The following is a 20028-nucleotide window of genomic DNA, read 5'->3' as shown; positions in this document are numbered from 1 at the left end:
CATGGATAGGCAGCTGCAGCGTCGCGAGGCGCGTCGATTGCGCCTCATGGTGAGGGCCAGAACCGCCAGAGTTGGCTGGAATCAACCGGCGACGGCGACGCGGGATTGCGTTAGCGTTAGGGTTTCGGCTCGTGCCGGAGAGAAGGGGGCGAATGAGGCCGGTTGGGCCGGACCAGGTGGGCTAGTCCAGCCTAACCACTGGGTTTCACCTGATAGGTGGGCCCAGGGGCAAAATGGTCAATTCAATTTTATTTTAAAAACATAAACTTTGACAAAAATTCATAAATCATAAAGAACTCTACAAAAATAAAGTAAAATATTAAAACCACTTAAAATTTTATTATCTATCATAAATAAATGCTAGTTAGAATTTTTGGACCAAAGTAAACATTAATAATTATTATCCAAAGGAAAATGCATTAATAAAAGCAATTATATATTGATCTCATGTTTTTAAGAATTAAATAAGTCCTTAAAATCATTTTGGACTTAACTATGTCTTGATAACACCTCAAGACATTATTTTCACTCTTAAGGAGAAAAATAAATTGTTTTTATTCTAAAAACTCCGAGAATTAAATCAAAAACACCAGCTGGGGGGGGGGGGGACAACTTAAAAACACCAAAAGCATGCATCCTTTGAATCTTTAACCATTTCCCTTATCGGACAATGACGCTATCTTTCAGAAACCGAGGACAAGGGTCAGTCCACACCATCCAACTGCAATACCTTTTAGTTTTCAGGCAAGTTCATTGCTTGTTCATGTCATTTGAGTATTTTTTATCAAATTACTTGCAAAGTACTATACTTATCACTCTTGCATCAAAAACAAAAGACTAGTTTCATAACTATGAATATGACTAAGGGGTTGGCAATGGAACCATGGTATGTGTCCGGTGGAGGTTCCATTGCAATGGGTTTATATTCACATAGGATTAAACAACAAATATCGTTCAATGGTTCTTGCGTCGTAATAACCGTGTTTACCATAAGATCTGGAGTGGGACAGAATAGTCAGCAGTTCTTTTCCCTCTCGCATATCAACGGGTAAAACCGTAGGTGGCCAGCTGGGATATGCTTAGGCAGGGAGAAAGCCCCGGAGGACAAAGCTCATTGCTTCTACTGCGGGTTGTACCTATGATGGATTGTAACGGGCTATCCCAGGGATTGATCGTATGATTCAATCGAGGCTAGTGGATTACAAAAGGATGGGTATGCAGGATCGCGGGAAGGCCCAGTGATTGGCTATGACTTATACCTGGCCTCACACCAAGGAAGTGTGAACGAGAACTAGACTCGGTTGGTAACAAGGTTAAGTTCTCTTATGGGTAAAGTAACACACCTCTGCAGAGTGTATCAAATGGTGACCTGTCACTCCCTGTTCCGGGATTTGGAACTGCGAACGCGACTGGAAAGGAACTCCATGAAGTTCTATCAACCGGTGAAGACTGGCGGACATAGCTCTTTAGAATAAAAGCAACCTTTTGAAGAAATGTTTACAAAACCGGCATGGCCTTGGAATTTCTGGTTCATGGTCGTAGCTAGTGCATAAAACACCTCTTTCCTATAATTAACTTGTTGAGTACGCTCGTACTCATCCCCCTTTAAATCCCATGCTTAGATTGCCAAAACAGCGTTGAGGGGAACCCCGAGGAGGCAAACTACGCGGATGACGTCTACTACGAGGAGCCAGATCTCTCTGGATGCGTCGAAGGAGTGGACTACCTATCGAGTTCGGCACCAACGAGAGTGAGGAGGAGGCATAAACTAGTAGGGTCTGGTAATAGTAGTCGGGCAGCACCGAACAATATAAAATAAGCTGCTCGAGTAGTCACGGTTCTTAGTCTAGTCCTACCCATAATGCCTTGGCTTAGAGAAGTTCGTCTGGAACTTCCGAGTTATCCTCTGCGGACTCAAGAGGAGCTCCCTTATGATGTACATTTTTGGCTTGTAATAATATTAAGTGAGTATGTTTGGACCAACTATGTTTCTGTTGTACCACTCTGAGGGATGTGATATTTGCGGATTGGTACTTCACACATGTTATATCCACGGGTAGCATACTACAACATGCAGTGGTATGTAGGGTCACTCTGAGCCCTCGCTCCTTCCGCGACTGATCGATGGAGGAAACCCGCACGGGGCTCACCAAGATCATGGCGGCGGCTCGACGGACCTCCCCTTCGAGGGCGGTCTCTCCGGCGGCTTCCCTAGTGGGGGCTCGGGATCTGAGGCGGCGGCCTCTGACGGTGTGGCTATGGGGCCCTGCGGCGGGCGTCGTGGCGGGCGGCTCTGGTGGTGATCCTCGACCTCGCGGGATGTAACATCCCAAATTTCAAATAAAGAAATGAAGAGTTTCCAAGAATTCAAAATTCAGAACCAACAAAAACTTTTTATTAATACATGTGCTATGCATAGAGCTCATCTTTAATTTTTGTTATTGTGTTATTGCCATGATGTTTTCTTGTGTGCTCACCAATAAAACTCAAAACCTATCCTTGATCATTGAGAGATCACCAAGAATAATAAAGAAGAAGAAAAGAAAGAAAATAGAAAATCCCAAAACCCTCACATATGGTCTATGCCATTTTTACAAATCTTTAACCTAGATCATTTTGGCTTGCACCATTGGTTGGAGATGGTTACTAAACACTTATTAACACTTTTGGAATCAAAGAAACTCAAATCAAATCAAATTTGAATTCAAATTGTGCTCACATGCACTAAATGTCAAATCTGCCCATTTTAACATGACACCTACTTTGAGCCTTTATATTTGGAGATTTATAAACTAAACAAAGCCAATTCTTTGCACCTCGTCCAAGACCACATCAAGGTGAACAACTTTGCTCAAAACCACTCCTGCAAATTCTTTCCCAATTTCAATTTATGCTCAAGCAAAGTTGGCATGTCAAATCAGATTCTGGATTGTGCACTTTTTGAAATCTTGCAAACCAATTCCATTTTGCACCACACCACCACCTTTATGCTTCAAATATTATTCGAAGTCACTCTACCAAAATTCTTTGAAAAATTTGAAAGTTTGTTTCTTGCGGCCAATTGACCGAACACCTGGCAGGCACCTTTGCTACCAACTACCTACACTCAAAAACCCAGCAGATGATGGCCTAAATTATCAAGCTTTGGTCATCAAAAGTACTCCTATGTACCCCTGCATCTTGCCAAGCACCAGAGACAGGCTGCCGTGCATGCCATCGTCACCACTCCACCATGCCGAGCATGTCATGCACATCCTCATGCCATTCCTCTCTATACACTTATCCACCGTGCACCACCTTGCCAAACGACTTCCCCTCACTCCCCTGGACCAGCTAGTGCTCACCATCGACCGAGAGGACCAGCACACACGCCAGCCCGAGCGTGCCCAGTGACGCCCACGACGCGCCAGAGCACGCCGCGGCAAACCCTGGATGCGCCAGAGCGTCACTGCCCCTCGTCACCCCCGTCCTTCCCTCGACCCCTCCTCTCTCCTACGCCACCACCAGGTCACCACCTACCTCCCAGACACCACCATTGGACCGCGGGAACCCTTTAGCCACCGTCATCGTCGACGACGTCCGCCGGTACCCGCGGCAGTACACCACGTCGCCTGCCTGCTCCCGTCTACCCCCTGCTTCACCTTCATGCTTGTCGTACTCATCATGACGCCAGGAACGTCCCTGCGTCATCGCCCACGCCTCCGAGCGCCTGTAGCGCCGTCGCCACCCTCGCCTGCCCCGCTCCGCCTAGGCCACCTCTCGAACCTATAAAAGGGAGCCTCCCCTTCATCATCTGAGCACACCACTCCACTCCCCTCTCCTCTCTGAGCTTCCTCGCACCCTCTCCGCTCCACATTAGTCACCACAGCCGCCCAATCGCTCGCCGGAGTCCGTGGAACCGCCGCAGAAGCCACCGACGAATTCGTCCACCTCAAGCGCTCCCACGACCGCCATTCGCCTCGCTGTCGTCGACAACTTCCTCCTGCACCGACGCCCAGCCTCGCCGACCGCCGGTGAGCTCACCCACCCCCTAGCCTCGCCGTGGCCGTAACCCTTCTGGCCGGAGACGACGACGCACCTCGTCCGTCGATCTCCCTTCTAATCCAACGACCCACCGCGCGCGTACCGTTTCGGTGCGTTAAAACTCGCTGACAGGTGGGGCCCTCACTGTCAAGCAGCCCACGGCACACTGGCACGTAGTTTGGCTGGCCTAGACCTTTTCCCCTCCCGCTGGCCCAATTCCTTTCCCGCGCAGGCCCTTTAATTCAAATTTCAATAATTCATTCTAGTTTGAATTCAATACTGGTACCCTGTTTGAAATTGAATAACTTCAAATCCACCGGGCCAAATTTTATGAAGTTAGTATTGTTGGAAAGCTTATGAAAAGCTCTATCCAACCCCACTGGTTTGAACCCTAGATCTTGTGTAGAATTAAAGTAGCAAAAATAACAAGGCAGGGACTTTTCAGATTTCAAACAATTATTTAAAATCAACCATAAATGATTTTGAGGTGATTCCACCTCTCATAATTCACTTTTCAAGTACCCTAATTGTTTATGTAAAAACATAGCCTAGTTGTTTGCATGATCATGGGCTAGAATCAAAAATTGGCTATGTAGTCAATACTAGCCCATTTAAATCATTTTCAAAGTTAGGATTTTAAATCTATGAGGTGTAGCACCTCATTTAAATCATCTTCCCAAGTGTTATGAAGTAAGGTGATGACCTTAGTTACAAGTTCTCATACTTTCTCACTTGTGGAACTTAAATCAAAGTAGTATTTAAATTACAGGAGATGATGAATCTCATTTAAATATTTTTTCTAAAATGATAAATGTGAAGTATTGACCTTGGTCAACATGATCTCACATTTATGAATTGGGGAGATTAAATCTTAAGAAGATTCAATGAGAGGAAATTATTTCTCCAAACTAAATAGAAACCCTAATCCCTAATCCCTATTTCAATGAGAGGAAATTATTTTCCTAACACTAAGTAAGAAAACCCTAGCATAATTTTGGGGAGCAATGTTAAGTGATGATGCTAGATCATCTTGAGTGAGCCCTTAAGGCTAAACTATTCCACTTAAGTATTGATTGGTGATTGTATCCTCGTATTCGTTTATAGACGCTAGTACCGGAGACTATCAAGAGGAGGAGGTTTTCTACCAAGAGGAAGAAGAAGAGAACTTTGATCACTACCCCAATCAAGGCAAGCTAATATTCTTGCAAGTTGCCCTAGTGGAAATCTCTACAAGAGCAAGACACCATTACATATTACTTTATGCTTAATGATCCTATTCCAAGTTTTTACCTTACAAGTTTTGACTTTGGTTTATCAAAGTTTATTTTTGATTCATGATTCACTTGGTTTAGTTATGGAGTAGTACAAGAGTATCACACGTAGCCTAGAAAGCTATAAGCTATTTAGCACCCCTCATAACTAGTTGCTAGTGCTAAACATTAAAAGTGACTACTCTAGTTGGGAACTTGTGAAATCAAATGACTTTGAAAACCTTGGAATGATGAGTCATTCTATTGAAAGATTTTGAAGGTGAATATGACTTGTGAATGACATGGTGAATTTTACAAAACTGATAGTTGGGTTCGGATGCGATACCATTCCAATTTCAAGTACCCCCACAATACCTGAATCTGGTAAGGCTTAACTGGAAACTTATGTATCTTAGTATGGGTTCCCTCTGAACACGCGTCATAGAGGTTATGCCGAGGCTGCCTCCGTTGAAAGTGAAATGACGTGAAATGAGGTGAATGTCAGACCCAAGCCCTGTGCAGTTCCCGGGTTGGCGGTTTGCTCTCACCGGGAGGCCAAGCTCATGGGGAGAGGTGCCTATACTAGGGTATGTAAATGAAAGGTTATGATTGGTAGTTCGCGCACTGAGTGCGATAAATCAGGGTCAGTTACCCCTGATGGACTATTGCAATTATTGTGGCACAAGTGTACGACCTCTGCAGAGTGTAAACCTATTCGAATAGCCGCGTCCGCGGTCATGGACAGTTGGAAAGGCCATATGGTTCCGTCATCAGAACTTTTTCAAAATATGAATGGTGACTTGTGACTTGAGATTGAAAGGTGAGTTTGACTTTGAAGCACAACAGAGTTGTGGGAATGACACTAATGTTCCCACTTGAGTTAAGTTAGGCAAATGAAGAGTCTTGTTTACTAAATGCTTATGAAATAAAACTGGCTTTATGCAAATGAACTTAGAGCTTAGAACTCCCTTACCATAGTTGATAGTACTTACATTAGTATTAGTTTGCGAGTACTTTAAAGTACTCATGGCTGTGTCCCTGGCTATTCAAATGGCCAGACTATGAAGAAGAGCCCCAGTACCAGGATGAAGGATAGCAGGACGTCTACGACAACTAGGACTACTCTTGACGTCAACAGTTGCCTGTGGAACAGATGGACCTCTACTACGTATTTCCGCTATGTGTTATGTAATTGATCCTTAGATCAAGTGTTGTAATGAGACTGGATCATGTGATCCTTTTTGATGTAAGACTATTATGGTGTTGTAATGAACGATGTTCTGTGATATCAATCTATTATGTCTCGCAAAAACAATATTCCTGGGATTGCGATGAATGGCATAATAGGCATCTGGACTTAAAAATCCGGGTGTTGACACGGGAGGTGAGCCGGCAGCGGGCGTCAACGGTGGCGCGGTCCTCTGTGTCAAGATTTGTGGTATGTGCTCCCGCCCCTATGCCCCGCCCGCCCCGGCTGTTGGTGGCGCCGCCGCCGGCTCTGGGCATGGGGTGCTGGTGGGTGTTTGGGGTCAGGGTAAACCCTAAGTTGGCTGGTCCGGCCCGGCGTTTTCGATGCCCTCGGGTGCCGGGTTCCTCCTTGGAGGCGACGCTGCGACCCCTCTTTCCACCCGACCCATCTCCCGGACGAAAGTCCAAAATCCCTCGATTGGGGGGCGTCGACGTGCTGCACCGTGACCTTCTTGGAGGCGTCGCCTAGGGAGATGTCTGGTTCGGGTGGGGAGTCTAAGGTGGGTGCTTTGGGCCTCGATGGCCACTGCCCGTGATCTGATATTGTGTCCGGTGGCTTTCCTGCAGCTCTAGGTTGTTCAAGGAGGGCGGTAGTGTGGCCGGGGTGAGGTGTGCTCTTTTTGACATGGTGGTCGTGCTCCAGGAGGTCCTTGGCTTTCGAGCCCAAGTCTTCTCCAGCTCTCGGGTGAGCTTCTCTCATGTCCGATGGTTCGACGCCTCCGAGCCATGGCGAGAGGGTAGGGGCCCTCTTCGGCATGAGAACAGGAATGTTTGGTGCTCTTTATCCTGGGTTCTTCTCCTCGTTCAAGACTTCCTCTCCGCCCGTGGCACTGACTCGTCGTGCCCCACTGGTTTGGCATCCTTGGTGCCGTGGAGCGGCGGTCTTTGCTTCTGCAAGGCGTGTGCTTGTGTTGTAGGGTAGTGTTGTAAGCTTCTCAGAGTGCTCCCTTGTATCTTTCGGCCATAGTGTGTGGTGTGGTGTGGTGTTGTGTGGTACGGAGGGCCTTGTGTAATCTTGACCTGTTGAGGGCTTTGTTAATTCATATTCGGGCTTTCGAGCCTTATGTTTTAAAAAAGTAATGTACTGTACATAGTTTAATCTATAACCTACCATATACATGCATCTAGATGAAAGGAATATATAAACAATTATAAGTGTGTGGATGACTAGGTTAATTTGAAGGTTTTGAAATGAAGTTCTGCAACAAAGTTTATATGGCAAACCAAATAAATGAAATTGGGAAATATCTTTTTGTAAAAGGATTTTTTGATACTACTAATTATTATCCACCAAATCTTATTTGTCTAGAAGAGCAGTGCCAACGTGAAATGAGCTCTACGAGAGTTCGTACTGCGGCAGCAGTAACTATGTGACTTTATTGATACAATTTATCGCCACTCTCTATCCTTTGGCACTAGCGTAACTTGGGTGCCCTGAAGTGGCTAACACAGGCAGACGAAGGAGATCAATGAAGATCAATGATTTAATTCTGTACACAAGGCATTTCTATATTTAATACATCCAGTGTATTTTTTTTTTCGAAATGGGGAGGACCGGCCTCTAACACACAACCGTTAACTGCTATTTTGCAGTAATATCATATTATATACAGGTAGCTAGTGGCATTATTATATTATTTATTTTAACATATCCATAATGGCATTCCAAATTTAGTTCTATTTTGGGTGTGCACCTTAGACCCTTGTTAATATTATAGTACTTATTATATTCCCTACCTTTGTTATTCTACTCTGATAATATCAATCAGATGTGTAAATCTAGTCAGAAAGAGAGGTGATTTTATTTTGAAATTAGCATGTTTCGGTCAAGGTCAGGAAATTTTCCTTGTTCTTGCAAAAAGAGAATTATATTCTTGCAACTCATGTTAGATTTCAAGTAAACCTGGCACATGTGCCTATCAAAATGTAATATAATATTCATAACATTCTAGCTTTATTGAGTAAACACAATACAAATTAATCATCAAAGTAAATTATATTATATTGGCCGTGCCATTTTTGGAGATGAGACGTTCTTGTGGAGTGTTGGAATTATCTATACAAGTGCTCGCACAGTTAATTGATCGTTTGTTCATTGAGTTTGTGCGTATAAATTGACTAGGCAGCTTGTAAATATGAGTTATCATGGTAACGCAACTACAAATGAAATTGTAAAAATAATATGCACATATAAAAAAAATGTCAGTGTATAAGCATGCATCGATGTTTTTACTACCCTGGGCATAAAAAAATGTCAGTGTATAAGCATGCATCGATGTTTTTTTTTTCCGAAATGGGGTAAGCTCCGGCTCTCTGCATCAATAGATGCACACATCAATTTATTAAAAAATTACGAACAATTCAAAGTTTACAACTCACGGATCAGAATGGGTCGATACAAAAATCAACCATCGAAAAATAAAACCAGTAATGTAACGTCTAGACATGTTGTAATCTACTACTAGACCGCCAAGTAGCCCGGTTTAAAATATCCTGAGCAACCATCAGTAAGCGGTTGCACCCTGTCACCATAACTGAATCCAATGAGCCGCCATATATATAACCTGTAAAGAAATTGTAGAAACCTTCATGTTAAACACAATGTCGTTTCTGCAATTTCAAATCGACCAACATAGAGCTGAAACACCAATGAGAATTTTAGCCTTTGTTTTCTTGTCAATACCATTCAGCCAATTTCCAAACATATTTATTATATTGGATGGAGAAGCATACATCGATGTGAACAAAAAAAACCAGTAAGAAAATTACAACAATCGCCACATCAGTCTTGATCTCTGAATTATAGTGAGTTCATACCTCCTAATCCTCAAGGCAAAAAGGATTGGCAAAGCCTTCATTGACGTATCCTAGGCCAGTTAGGTTATTCTCAGAAACCTTTACTCCACATATACTCTTTGTTGACCATATATATCGTATTCTTTATGGTACGTAGTGAGTTCCTATCTTTAGCCAGAGAGCACCGACATTCTTGAGCATGGGGACTAGCTCACCACCCAGGTGTAGAGACTTGACCTTGTTAGTCCCACCAATAAGTTTTCCGCCGATGAACACCACGGGCACGGAGGGTCCTGTCCCAAGCACGTTGAGGAGCGCTCGCTCCATCTCCTTGCCTACGGGGTCTTGGTCAAGTTCATTCACCAACACATTGACACCGAGCTGGTCACTGAATAGGCGCTCCACGTACGGTGTGGAACAAGCAATCGGAACTCAAGGTGAAGACCACAACAGCACGCTCAGATGCTAGGTTCATCACACGGTCCATATCTCCGTCTAATTTGCAGTCTATCTAAGTGCTAAAACCTCGAAGCGAGATTGGGTTCGACACGATGGAGGGACTTCTGAGCTCGTGAGTAGCTAAGTATGTTCTATAGTGAGTTTGCGTGCAAAGAGACTTGGGATGTTTTGTTAGTACCATGGGGATGTGCATCCTTTTATAGAGGTACAAAGGTCATCGGGTTGTCCTTAACGGGTTAGGATCCAATGGAAGTGTTTCCAACATGCGAGTTATTACCAAGCGAGATCTATATATATTTATCAAAAGTAATCGCACTGAAAATGATAAGTAACAGAATGAGTACATTCTCTTACGTATCAGTGATCTCTAACTTCAGTTGTCTAACATATAATTAATTGAAGGCTGTGTAGTTGTCAGAGATAGGTAAATGGTTTTGGGTCGAAACTCCAAAAGCAGTGGTCCAACAATAGTCTGAAACGGGTTGGTATGGATAGGGACCTGTCTCGATAATATATGAATCGAACCGCCTGATTGTTCAATATATTTTGTTATGTTGACCTCGAGAGGAGATCTGACTCATAAACGCCTATCGGCATGCAGTGCCATATAATAGTATATGCACATGTTAGAGCATTTCTACTGGGGCATTTCATAGCAATCCCAATAGCGATTCGGGGTCCGATGGCTCTTTTGGGCGATACCGACACGCCCAATAAGACGATGGCACCATTTGGAGTCCAATACAATCGCTGGCAAATCCATAATGACCCCTTCGCGCGGTGGGCACGCCGGCACATGATGCCACGTCAGACTTTAATGGCGGGACCAGTATCTCAGCGACTCTACGGCTGGCTCCATATTAAAATGCGACACCTCGTATGCTCTGCAGCGGGTTGCCGTTAGCCACCGGTTCTCCACGCGTAGACGCCTCCGTAAATGCGACGTCTCGGATGCTCTGTGGCAAGTTTCCACTGCCTATTTAATGCGTCCTCTTCGCTCACCTCCGCCGCACTAGCATCCTCATCACCACCGCTCTCCTCACACCTCTGTCGAACTCGCCTCTCCACAACAATGCCGCGCCGGATGGAGACCACGTACTCGATGCTAGGATAGAACAGTCGCACGGCACCAGCGACGCCGTAACAACCACCGCAGCCCGACGCCAAGTTCAAGCTGTCGGACTTCAACTTCGACGACTCCGACAACTCCCAGTTTGACGAGTGGAACGAGGCGTTCGGACCAGATGCAGATACCGAGGCGGTGGAAGAGTTGGCACATTGGGGCGAGGAGCATCCATTCCACGGTGACTCGGAGCAGGCAACAATCTTGGCCTACTTCAACGCACAACTTTTTTTTTTTTGAAACCTTTACCGTAGGGGAAACCCCTACGGTGTAATTTTATATATTACTAATATTAAACAAAAAGTACAACACTGCTCACAAAGAGTCCAGTTACATCAAGGAACGCACAACTTTTCAGAAGACTGGAGGAGGAAGAGCTGGAGTATATCAACGACACCCACTTCGAGCACGCCATTGAGATCTCGCGCCACTGGGTGGCCACGGAGGATACTAGTCGCCTGCTCATGGTGGCCGAGCGGCAGAGGCTACTTCAGATGAACGCTCAGCGCCAGGCCGAGGTGGCCGCCCGCAATCAAGCGAGGCTCGCCGAAAACAAGGAGTCTCACCAGTGACAGGTGGCAGTGAAGGGGCAGCAACGCCGGCAACCTCCGACGTTGCCGGCGGCCATGCTCCACCGCTAGATGCGCGAAGCAACGGTGGAGAGGTGAGCACGGGTGCATGCGGCAACAAAGGAGAAAAACAACGAGGCTAGCCCATCGCGCACCCCAACCAACGGCCAATAGAATAGAGTTGAATTCGGTCTTGTTTAAATTTCAAGTTTCATTTAACTTTATGTACATAATCCTAAATTTAAATAAAATTCTGCATTTAAATTATGTTTGCTAGTTCAACGTTATTTTTACGGTTTTTTATTGATTTGCCGGTGTGTGCAAACTGCTCCTCAAATTGAGTAGCAGGTGCCGCCCCCCTCCCCCCCCCATAGCACGGTGCTAGCAACCCTGCTAGTGTCTATTTGGGGCGCGCCGATGGAGATGCTCTTAGCACATGATACAATCTCTGTAATGTATGATATCATGTAGTAGTATCATAGTTTTTAAAATTAATTGATTTGTAGATTCTCAATGCAAAATTATGTATAAAATTTATTGAAAATTTATTTTTCTAGTTTTACATATCTACTACAATATCATTATCATCTCTCTCCTCCTTAATACCTATGATACCCATTGTGGATAGTCTAAGATGCAGCCAATACTTTTCTAGGACTCTATTCCAACCAGCTCAGCAGCTCACCGTCACCGACCTGGTTTTCAGAGGAACCGGTGCCGAGTCGCCTCAGCTCCAAATAACATCCCCAGAGCTCCTCTCATCACTTATCCTGCAGGCACAGAATCATGATCAACTTGCCTTCTTCTGCTTTGACAACCACATCGTCGTCGACTGGCCTTATCAAATATATATGAGGCGCCGTGATGCCACGATTGACGGTGCAATCCTTGCTTTTCCTTCCACCAAAAGCTCAGAGGAACAGATGCTGCGTCACAGTTGCTACCAGTATGATGTTACGGGCATCTGCAGAAAGTATTAGACATCTATTTGATTTTGTTTACGTTTTATTTCATTATATTTCCGAGCATGACGCATGTACACGCCGCGGCACGCGCCCAAAAGGATACATAGATTCTAGGATGGAGACAAATATGCTTGCCTTGTACATATCTGCCCTGGTAGTTGTCACCAGTAAACGAAAAGGGAATAAATCAAAATGACAGAAAAATGTAATTCTATGTACTAGAACAGTCTGGAGGGTTCAGGAATGTTTTGATATCGGGTTAATTATTTGGATCCTCGCCTTCCCAAGGGGTATTCTTTGATCCTATAATAGAACTCATATAAATACTACCTCTTCATATCACATTTTTTTTCATCTAAAAAAGATCACATATTTTCTGTGTGTAACCTAAAATAAAATTCTGAATTAAGTCAACCCTCAGGAAACAAAAACTAGAATTAATAACGGCGATCTACATGCCGAAATAGCGGTAGAAGGCCGTGTAGTCGCCGCCGCCGTCGTCGTCGCTCGAGTTGCCGGCGTCCTCGGGCAGCGGTGCCTCGTACCAACGGCTTGACCCCTGGCCAGGGTCGCCGCGTGGCGGCGTCGGCCGGTAAAGCTTGTCGTCGCTGCACTCATCGAGCTTGATGAGCGGCACGGGCTTGGGCGCGACGGTCGGTGCGGCGCGTTGCCAAGTCCAACAGGCGCCGCTGCTGACCCGCCTCCTGCCGCTTCCAGTCCCGCCTGGACCAGTCGAGCGCGGCGTCCATGGGTAGCGCGTTGTCGGCGGGGACGAGGTCGTTGAGCAACCTGGCGATCGCCTCCGCCACCGCGGCGTCCTCGGCACGCTTGGCCTCCTCCTCGGCGAGCTGGGACGTGGCGGCGGTGGGTGCGGCCTCCTTCTTCGAGGTCTTCCTCTTGCGGCCGCGCGAGGGAGATGACGGCTGGTCACGGATGACGAGGGCGCCGCGCGAGGGAGACGACGGCTGGTCGCGGATGACGAGGGCGCTGCTGTTGCGCCCTCTGGTCGGCGGTGGAGAGGCCGGCTCCTTCTTGACGACGGCCGGCGTCGAAGGCGGAGGAGCCAATCCGTCGGACCTCGACGCCGTCCTCGACTCAGACGATGAGGAGGACGGCGCCATCCTTCGCGGCGTCCAGGAGCTACCGTGTCGACGCGACACGGTAGGAGCCACCGGCGGCGGCATCCCCAGAACGGGGGAATTGCGGGCGCGGCCAGGCCCGCTCCATCAGCGGCGGCGGCCGGCGGCGTTGTTTCGTGCGGGAGGAGGGGGAGGGCTGTCGTAGGCGGCGAGTTCACGCTCGTACCTCTGCCGGAAGAATTGCGTCCACGGCTCGTAGTTGTGGGGGAAGAATCTCTCCTCTGCGCGCTGCTCGCCACTGAGGTTGACGAGAACCACGTCGATCTCCGCCTCCAGGGCGGCGAGACCGATCGGCGGTGGCGGGATCGGGACGCCGCCCGCGCTCAGTCGCCAGCCTCCGGGCGTGCGAAAGTCCGGCGGCGCGGGATAGCCCGCGGCGTGCAGGAGCCTCCCCTCCCATTGGTGGAGAGAGCGGCGGCCGAAGCCGTTGTTCGCCGCGCCGTAGTTCGCCATTGATCGCTAGCTCTCGCTCGATGAGATTGGAGAAGAGAGGTGAATAGGGAGACGACGTGGTGAATGCGGCCAGACGCGGTAAATCCGCGATAAACAGAGGGCGACACGCGTGAAACTGAGACGTCGACATTAACTCGCAGCGTGGAAGCTACGCATCCGGCGAAGACTGACCGGCGGCAGGCTTTTACAGCGCGCGATAGACGATGCGATGAGGACGACGATCGGCCTTTCTCGCTGACCAGTCAGGGCCACCAGCCGCGCAGGAAGTTTTCTCGGCGTTTCCCGCGCTTTCGTTTCGTCTAGACTCCCCGAGCGCTCCCCGGGGGGCTGGGGATGACCTAGGCTCCCCGGATAAATGAAACTCAAATCCGGACGAAAACGAGGATCCAGGAGCGCGACTGGGCTGTTTTCGTCCATCCGAATAAAAAAAAGGGCATCCTAAAGCCTTCCCGGGGAGACGGCTGGAGATGCTCTAATAAAAAAACATGCTGCGGAATTTATAATAAGTGAACTACCTGAAATACCTGCTGAATATACTACACCAATTGTGATGTAGTTTCTCGATCTGAACCGTTTGATCGAAGGAAATGAACGGACCAAAATTACTATAAAGTAACTCTTACAAAAATAGTGAATCCTCCGTTTATCTTGCATTTTTTTCTCGAAAATAGCCGCTTTATTACTTAAAGTCAAGCAATTACACTCGGCCTCTGCATAATTAAGATGCACACCGCCATCCAGAAGTCTCAGGTATCAATCATGAGCAATTGTAGATCGCCTAAGGAGAAGGTGGTGGACCAATCCATAAATTATCTTGCCACCCATGTAGGGAAAAAGTATCCCTCGACGTAACCTCCAAGTGTGTATAAACCTCCGTAAAGAGGTCACGGTTCTCCATCCTTTACAGAGCTGAGCACAAACGTAGAATATCAGTACATCTGTAAATAACTTGCAAGAGAGATCAATTCTTATTATTAAAAATCTTGTTATTTCTACATAGCCATATCGACCATACAACAACAAATTCTCCCACCCTAATAAGCGTTCTAAACCCGAGATCAATACCATGAAACCAACTACCAAAGATATTGATGACACTGGTCGGAGGATACAGATTAGAAGCTACTTAGATAATGACCATATAGATCTAGCAAAGCGACATTGGAAACATAAGTGTTTAATCCTCTCATTCTGGTGACAGAACATACTGACTTTTCTCTGCCAATTACGCTTAACAAGATTATCTTTGGTTAGGATTACCCCTCGACGTAAATACCAACCAAAAATCTTAGTTTTTAGTGCTATTTTCATCTTCCAAATTTTCTTGTCATTATCAACTGGTATATCATATTAGATAATCGCATTGTATAATGAACTTACTAAAAGCATCCCATTGGAATGTAAGCTCCAACGAAATTAATCACCACCTACCGAAAGTTGAATGGATTTCAAACGATGAAGTAGGGTATTCCATGCAGCTAACCTAGGACCATATAAATCCCGTCTAACATATTTGCAATGAGAATGAGAATGGCTAACATATTTGCAAGAATGTTAAGAATCATAGGACATCATTGGCCCTCACGCTAGTTGACGAAGGATCACCTCGCCAATGCCTACGTATTGTAGACTTGGGTTTCGGGAGAGAGCGACGATGGAGATTCCGGGAGCGAGATTAGGCACACGACGTACCCAGCTTCGGGTCCCCTCGGTGGAGGATCCCTACCTGCTGCTAGCAATCCAGTATATGATCATATGTCTGTTTACAGGGTGCCGCTGTAGGCGGAGCTATGTTGTCTATGTATTGGCTATCTCTTGACCTCCTTCTATCGGGTGCCAGGGCTGGCTTTATATATGCAACCAGCCTAGGGTTTTACAAGAGTCCTAGTCGACTACTTCTTCGGGTTGCCTTGTTGGGCCTTCTCCATATTGGGCCGAGCCGATCCAGGTATACCAATAATGGGTACCCGAAGGGTATACCCATGTCAGTAGCCCCCGAGTGTCTAGGGAAGTCGAAGACTTGCGTAGAGACTCCAAGCATAATCATCTCCGAAGTCGAAGAAAATACAAGGCGAGGTCCATGTCGTAGATCATGTGTAGCGTAGATGATGTCTCGAAATTATTTTTCTATCGGGTGCGCTGCAGCGCTCCCGATGGGAGTAGCCCCCGAGTCTATGGGTAAGTGCTTGCACTTAGGCATAGACTCAAGTTGTACTACTCGATGAAGAACTTAACTATATTCCTGGAGGACTTGATGAAATCCATGTGCTCCCAATGGGAGTAGGCTCCACTCGAGTTGTAGAATCGAGTTGAGTCTGCAAACCTTGATTGTCATAGATGTTGTCGAAGTTATTTTTCTATCGGGTGCGCGGCCAGCGCTCCCGATGGGAGTAGCCCCCGAGGCTACAGCCAAGTGTTTGCACTTGGGTGTAGGCTCAACTTGATTTTAATCAACTCCACAATTCTTCCTCTTTCTTGTATCTTATCGGGAGGGTGAACAATGCTCTCGATAAGAGTAGCCCCCGAGCCTATGGGAAGGTGCTTGCACCTGGGCATAGACTCAAGTTGTACTACTCGATGAAGAATTTGACTATATTTCTGGGTGCAACCCCTCTTTTTATCGACTCCAGGCCATTGCTATTTTTATTTGACATCCATATCTATATTGTACAGGGATAATGGTAAATGGGGCTGGTTCATCTGACGGATCAGGTACCAGTTAACTGCTCTTGTGGCAATCCCGCAAGAACCTACTTCAAGATCAAGTCCCCGGACTTGACCTCGGTACCTGGCGTAATTCGTCACGTGCCGCTTAAGGACTTACCATGATCCGAATTCCAGTAATGTTATCGGGTCCACAGCGCGTCCGCCGGGATATTTCTTCACATCTGTTGATGTGGAAAAAAGTAGCAGAGCGCAGTCTTTGGCGATGCCACGCCACACAGGACGGATCCCGGGGTCTTACCTTCGTAAGTATTACGGCATTCAGAGATTTATTCGCGACTTTGGCGCTCTGAGAATATTTTGTCAAGTGCCTTGTTAGGCTGATGCAATGACCCATTTTGCGGGTTCTTTTATTTTTCTCTCGGGCTTGATGAGACAGCCGAATATATTGATTCTTCTATATTGTCGGGTACATCACCGATGCTCTTGCTCGGAACAATATTTTTGGGTTCCTCCTTGATGAAAATTTCGCCGAGTTCCTCCTTGAAGAAAATTTTTTCGAGTTCCTCCCTGAAGAAAATTTCTTCGGGTCCTCCTTGAGGACAATTCTTCGGGTCCTCCCTGAGGAGAATTCTTCGGGTCCTCCTTGAGCATAATTCTTCGGGTCCTCCCTGAGGACAATTCTTCGGGTCCTTCTTGAGGATAATTCTTCGGATCCTCCCTGAGGAGAATTCTTCGGGTCCTTCTTGAGGATAATTCTTCGGGTCCTCCTTCAGGATAATTCTTCGGGTCCTTCTTGAGGATAATTCTTCGGGTCCTTCTTGAAGAAATTTTGTCGGGTTCTCTCTTGAAAATAATTTCATCGGGTTCTCTCTTGAAAACAATTTTGTCGGGTTCTGAAGAAGATTTCGTCGGGTTCATCCTTGAAGAAAATTTCGTCAGGTTCATCCTTGAAGACTTTTTTGTAGGCACAGTTATTCTTTTTGTCGACCTGAGATGTAAAATGAAGAAGTATGGCGCAGCCCCCGAGTGTCGGGTGCGGCGAAAGTAAACGATAATCAACTTTGTGCAAAATAAAAGAACACTTAGCTTATTGGACACGACGAAGTCGATGCGTGATGAAGTCTTCGACTGCATAGAAGAAATCGAGCCGAAGTAGAAACCACCAAATAGTGATAATAGATGCCGCCAAATTGTTTATGAAGAAATAGCCGAGCCCCCGAGCGCTGCTGGGTTGATGTCATGATTGTTGCTTAGACGTCGTGTCGTAGTTGTGACCCGGGGTAAAGTCGTTGTCGAGCCCCCGAGCGTTGCTGAAAACGTTGTGCCGAAGTAGTGGTCGCCTGAATATTATATTGTAGCAAGTTGTTGTCGAGCCTCCGAGTGTTGGTTCCATGGATATGTAACATGTTTTTGATTTCCGCTAGAAAATTCGATGAAATTGTCGACCCCATTGAAGCTGAAGCCATTTGAATATTAAGGCCATAAAATATGAAGCATTGAAGATGAATCCAAGATGGAGTAATTGAGATGAATCGCCTTTAAATATGAAGCATATATTGAAGATGAATCCGCCGATATCATAGAGGATGAATCCATTGACTCGAAGAAAATAAATCCAACAATATTCATAGATAATAAATCCACTGACCCGGAAATGCATCGGGTAGTATTATATTAGAGGAAACCAATGATAAACTTATAAGATGAATCCAATAAATCGAAGAAGATAAATCCACTGAGCCGAATAAGATAAATCCACTAAGCCGAAGAAAATAAATCCACTAAATCGGGGAAGATATCTCCAGAGCCGAAGAAAATAAATCCACGATGTAATGATCCTCGAGTATTCGGGTGGGTGCATAGCCGAAAGTAATCGACACGACAGACGCGGTCGATGAAGAGTACGCTATTGATGTGCGTGATCCTTGACGTAACAGAGTAGATCGGCGTGGCGAACAGAAGGTCAACACGGCTCTAGTGTTTATTTCCTTAATCCGCTTGTTGGGATGGTCACCTCCACCACTCGGACCGATTTGTTTTGCTCGTCTGATTCTTCAGATAGTACATGATGAGCTGAGCTGACGAGCCGTCGATTGTCATGATGGAGACTGGTCCTGTCAGCTTGAATCGGGCTGGCACTAGGTTGCTGTGAGGAAACTGGCGACTCGCCTGGTCCGCAGTGAATGACGATGAATCAATCGGCATGAAACTTCCGCGCGGACTCGTGATAAGGTTGAACGAGCTCGCACAGAAAAATTTGGACGATCAATCGGGTGCTGCCAAATCAATGAGGATTAGAGTTCGTTGAAGTTGATCAGGTGCGTGGCGAAGTGTGCTGCTGCCATACACGCTTTAGCGCCCACACCAGTTTTTTCCTTACATCGCTTCCCCCCAACTCTCATGGGTACGTGTACACACAGAAAAACAGGAAGATGATTATATCTAGTAAGCTATTGATACATAAAATAAGCAACAAGAGAGATTAGGTTGCAAAACGAATCGACCATGGCATATGGGATTGTGTACTTTTACCTACTATAGCTTTCTAGAAAAGAAAAGAAAATCGATCTAAAGCTTTCTAGGAAAATCGATCTAACAACGTACGGTAGATTTAAGTAAGGAGAAGGACAGATTACCGATCGATCCAATCAGCTTTTGCATGAGGTCGTTTGCACGTGCCTGACACTACGCATCCGAGGAAAACGTACCGCGTCTCCATCCGCTCCCGAAGAAATTCAACGCGAGATTTTTCGGTACGATGGAGCCGCATATGCACACGCGTCGCAAACTATTGGATCACCAAATCCAGCTGCCGCCATGAAGAGTTTATTTCTTGAAGAAGACGAGGAGTCTCGCCCGGATGACAAAATTCAGTTGCCGCGATTCCCACAGACGGCGCCAATTGACGAAGGATCACCTCGCCAATACCTACGTATTGTAGACTTGGGTTTCGGGAGAGAGCGACGATGGAGATTCTGGGAGCGAGATTAGGCACACGACGTACCCAGCTTCGGGTCTCCTCGGTGGAGGATCCCTACCTGCTGCTAGCAATCCATTATATGATCATATGTGTGTTTACAGGGTGCCGCCGTAGGCGGAGCTATGTTGTCTATGTGTTGGCTATCTCTTGACCTCCTTCTATCGGGTGCCCTGACTGGCTTTATATATGCAACCAGCTTAGGGTTTTACAAGAGTCCTAGTCGACTATTTTTCGGGTTGCCTTGTTGGGCCTTCTCCATATTAGACCGAGCCGATCCAGGTATACCAATAATGGGTACCCGAAGGGTATACCCATGTCACTAGTCACTAGTCACACCCACAATTCAGCCATGCACG

At 46.4% G+C, this 20028-nt stretch overlaps 1 pseudogene; it reads right to left on the bottom strand.

The window, feature by feature from the left end:
* Positions 1-8998: 8998 nt before the first annotated feature.
* On the bottom strand, positions 8999-9929 carry LOC124658199 (annotated as a pseudogene).
* Between the last annotated feature and the right edge of the window lie 10099 nt (positions 9930-20028).

The sequence above is a fragment of the Lolium rigidum genome, chromosome 5 (assembly GCF_022539505.1).
Source record: "Lolium rigidum isolate FL_2022 chromosome 5, APGP_CSIRO_Lrig_0.1, whole genome shotgun sequence".
In the NCBI taxonomy this organism is placed as follows: Eukaryota; Viridiplantae; Streptophyta; class Magnoliopsida; order Poales; family Poaceae; genus Lolium; species Lolium rigidum.
This window is presented reverse-complemented; position numbering and strand designations above follow the sequence as displayed.